This window comes from Anastrepha ludens, chromosome X (assembly GCF_028408465.1).
Source record: "Anastrepha ludens isolate Willacy chromosome X, idAnaLude1.1, whole genome shotgun sequence".
NCBI classification, from domain to species: Eukaryota; Metazoa; Arthropoda; class Insecta; order Diptera; family Tephritidae; genus Anastrepha; species Anastrepha ludens.
In genome coordinates this window covers 59,970,465-59,975,247 of record NC_071503.1, presented here as the reverse complement: position 1 = coordinate 59,975,247, position 4,783 = coordinate 59,970,465, and positions in this window count along the sequence as shown.

The window sequence follows — 4,783 nt, the reverse complement described above, 5'->3', positions numbered from 1 at the left end:
TACTCTGATAATAATGTACATGTAGAAACAAGAGAAACTATGGTTAAAATAAGAGATACAACAATACCGCTATCGTGGAGTGATCAATGCAAAACACCAACAGCTAATCATCATCAATTGGAGAGTCCGGCAATAAAGACTGATTTGGCGCCCTACAACTATCCGCAAGAAACAGCAGTAACATCTTGCACGACAGCAACTGGTACTCACTACTCCATTGTCACCACATCAGCAGCAGCTCTAAGTTCAACAACAACTTCATCCACTTCTCCTGAACCAATCCATACACCTTCAACTCTCATTCAAACCGCAACACGTAGTGCTGAATGTAGCGCACCGTCTACACTGATCGCATCGTCATCACCAGTAACGCACAATACAAAATGCAAATACAAAACGAAAAAAAAAGACTTTGTGCAATCACATTTAAAGAGAAACCGCGATAAGCAATCGCCAAACAAACTCGAACTCGAAAATAATAACAAAAAACAAAAGAATAAAATGCAAAGCTCTACACAAACAACTCTACAAGAGTATTGGTTAGGCAATCCAGCTTCATCAAATAGGTTCGATCTCTTGGATGTAGAACCAAATATCAATAAGCCAGAAAGCAACCCAGTAGAAAAAGATCCAGGTACGCAGCGTGCACAAAAACCGCCACCAATATAGGTAGGTACAAAATGTGGAAAATGTATGTACTCTAACAAATGCTTTAAATTCTATGTCAAATACTAAATTTGACATAAAAGTTCTTAGCCGAAACGTAATTAAAATACAACCGAAAGAAACAACACATTATACAAAAATAATAATATAGACCTACTAAAACAAAAAAAAAAAAAAAATTTTATACATTTAGACCAAAAGAGCAACAAGGGTTTAGAGTATTTTTACGACAGATGCATCACTCGACTCCTATCGAAGACATAAAAAATGAACTTTTTGATCTAGGTCATGAAACAACAGATATTCACAAAATACAAATTAAAAACGCTTCAGGAATAAAACAACCTCTGTCACTATTTTCAACTGAACTAAAATTAAACGAAAACAATAAAGACATATACAGTAGAACTCATCTACTCCACTGTAAAAATAGTTTTGAGCCACCGCGTCAAAAAAGAACAATTCCTCAATGTGCAAACTGTCAGAGATACGGGCATACAAAAAATTACTGTATGGTAGATCCAGTCCGCGTAAAATGTGCTGGCAAACACAAGACAAATATGTGTAAAAGTAAGAACAAAGTGGAAACATACCAAATTAAATGTGCTCATTGTGGCAAAAACCATACAGCTAATTATAGAGGCTGTGAAATCTACAAAAATCTCCAAATACAAAGATATCCGACACTACGCAAAAAAGAAATTCACGCTGCACAAGAACAAAGCAATAATGATCATCAACAGAAAAACCTTGGCACAAATACAAATCAAACCCTTATACCAGGCGTTTCTTATGCAAGTTAATTCCAATGATTAATTTTTATTTAAAAAAATAAAATATCTTCAGTCCGAAGATGTTGTTCTTCATTTGAACATTTTATTGGAACTGATCTTATTAATTAATTTTACAATAATGAAACTTAAGAGCTAAAGTGCAATTCAGCAATTTATTTTTTTATTTTTCTTATTTCATATTTTTCAAACAAATACTATCGTGGCACTTTGAGCGCAATTATAGTGAAAGTCGCTGGTATGAACCAGAATATATATGTTCCACGTGCTCCACATCACTAAAAAAGTGGAAATCTAGTCAGTGTTTTCAAGATCGTTTGCCATTTTCGAGCCCAATGGTTTGGCATCATCAAGTCATTCACAGACCAGAAGACTGCTACTTTTGCCAAACCAACCTCCAAGGTCAGCGCTTCAAAACACGTAACAGTATAAAGTATCCCGAAGTGCTAACTGCTACGAAACCATCTTTAAGAGAAAATGAAAACAAGCTAACTGAAGTAAAAAAAATAGCTGATTCAAGAAGCGGTGATAACAGTTCATCTAATAGTTCACATAATGATGAACCTTTTATCACAGCTGCGTTAGAATCAAAAGAGGGGCATTTTGTTTCGAATTCAGATATGAACGATTTAGTACGTGATCTAGAACTCTCATACAGACATGCTGAGGTTTTGGCATCACGATTAAAACAATGGAATCTTGTAGAAAGTGATTTCAAAATAACATTAACAAGGAAAAACTCTGAGCGGACTATTTTCAATAACAATTTTGAAATTGATGGCGAATACCAAAACCTTGCTTATTGTAAAGATGTTGAAAAATTGTTTCAATGCTTTAACACGGAACATCAATCGAAAAATTGGCGATTATTCATCGATTGATCGTGCAAAAGTGAGTATTTCATCGATTTTACGCTTTAAAAAAGAAAGATTTCTCTGTAAACATAAGTCCTGAATTTGATGTATGCTTTTTGTCAGGTTTAAAAGCTGTGTTATTACACAACGACAACGAGTTGCCATCCGTGCCTTCGGCATATGCTACTGATATGAAAGAGACATACGAAACTTTGGCAAAGATCCTTATTCTCTTCTTTTCGGAATGCAAGGAGGTTACACCAAATATCCCTGTTATTTTTGTGAATGGGATAGTCGTGCAAGCAATCACTATGATCGAAAAGAGTGGCCATTGCGAAAGTTTTTCAAAATCGGAAAAAACAATGTTGTTAACATTCAATTAGTAAAAGCTGATAAAATCATATTACCGCCATTGCACTTGAAACTCGGCTACATGAAGCAGTTTGTGAAACGTCTAGATAAAGACAGTGAAGCTTTTTCACACTTAAAAACGACTTTCCCTAAGCTGAGTGATGCCAAAATTAAAGAAGATATTACATTTCAAATAAAATGAAAGTAGCAAGTAATCGTCTGAAATAAAAACAATTTTTTAATTATTAGAAAATTGATGTGCATATTCCATGGAAATATAACCTATGGTATTATTGTACAATATAAAAAATTTTCCGTTATTGTGCAGGGATATTCGTTGGACCGCAAATTCGCAAAATCATGAAGGATGGAAATTTCACTGAGAAACTGAATCCGGTGGAAAGAAGAGCATGGATGAGTTTCATTTCTCTTTGTGAAAACTTTTTGGGAAAAAAAGAAGTGACAACTACGTTGCAGTCGTGGATGAATTTTTACGGGCCTACGGAGACATGGGATGTAGAATGTCCATCAAAATTCACTTTTTGCATTCACATTTAGACTTCTTTCCGGAGAACCTTGGAAAATTCAGCGATGAACAAGGGGAAAGGTTTCATCAAGAAATTGCGTCAATTGAAAAACGTTTCCTCGAAAAAAACAAAATACATATGTTGGCGGATTACTGTTGGTAGCTCAAACGCGAGACGAGCGATTCTTCGAAGGTCGGGTAAACATTTTTAGAAAAATTTAGGTATGTAAAATCAACAAAAAAATGTATATAAAAAACAGTATGATTGTTCTTTTTACTCCAAGTCAGAACAACTTCATCCCAATTTTCAAAGTTGACAAAAAGTACGACCAATACACACTGCAATACACATGATGGCCCATATTTTCTATTAACGAAAAACTAGCGTAGTTTACGCAAATCCGATTATTGAAAGTAATACATTAATTTCTTCGTTAATAAATGCACTCAAAGAATATTAACAAACATCTTTAATTTTGTTGTAAAATTATGCAATAAAAAATTGTTAAAATTAAAAAAATGATAAAAAAAGCACTTTCTCCAGGTTTAATCAAATAAAATATTGAAAATCTGTGAAAAAATGACTGAGATATCCGTAGATTACCGCGCAAAGTCTGAAAAAACGGTTTTTTTTTATAAATAAATAAAAATTGGGGGGTACAAAAAATATAACAAAAATATTTTTATGCATTATTCGGCCATATAAACAACCTACAGTGTGTAATTTGTCAGGTGTATTTCGTTTTTTTTTTTGTAGCACAGTGTAATTTGATATTAACAATTGGCTCATTTCCCGTTCAGAATTTTGTTTTTTTCTTCCTTGAATATCCTTGTGTTTCACTGAATCAATGTGCTGTTTGCTTGAATTTTTTTTTTTTGCAGAAACCAAACAATTGCAATGTGAACAAAATAAGACTGATTTGTCCGACTGAAAAACATTGGAAAATTGGTTTTTTCATATGCACAATAAATTCACCCGGCGTTTCTTTTCTATCTTTTGGCATCTTAACCCAATTTTCAATCAACCGATTACTTCAAATACATGCAATAACTCAGAAGAATATGATGTAACTTACTGCGTTTACTATACATTTCATACTAAGACAAGTGACACATAGCACTTGTCGTTGTGCTCTCTTCACGAATCATAGTAACCAATAATTGCGCCAAGCTCATTTCGTGAAAATTTTTGAGTCTCATTTTTATAAACAAATTTGTCGCCTCATTGGAGAAAGCAAATAAAAAAATTTTGAAACAGATTCACGCATAAAATGTTATAGATCTGTTCTTTAAACGAAAGTTTAGCTGCGAATTGTTTTTCTTTATGCTTTGGTTAGAAGAATGATTTAAATTTCTTAAAATTAGTCAAAAAATATGCAATCATGCATTTGAAATAGAAATATGCTTTTATGGACGAAACATGCGAAATATGCATGCAATATAAAAATAAAAACGATATAAAGAAAATTAGAATGCCAGTGGAGCGCACTCCACCGCGTGAACGGAGTATACCGCTATCTACCGTGTAAACAACAAAATCAAATCAGTGCTCAACTTACTCTGATAATAATGTACATGTAGAAACAAGAGAAACT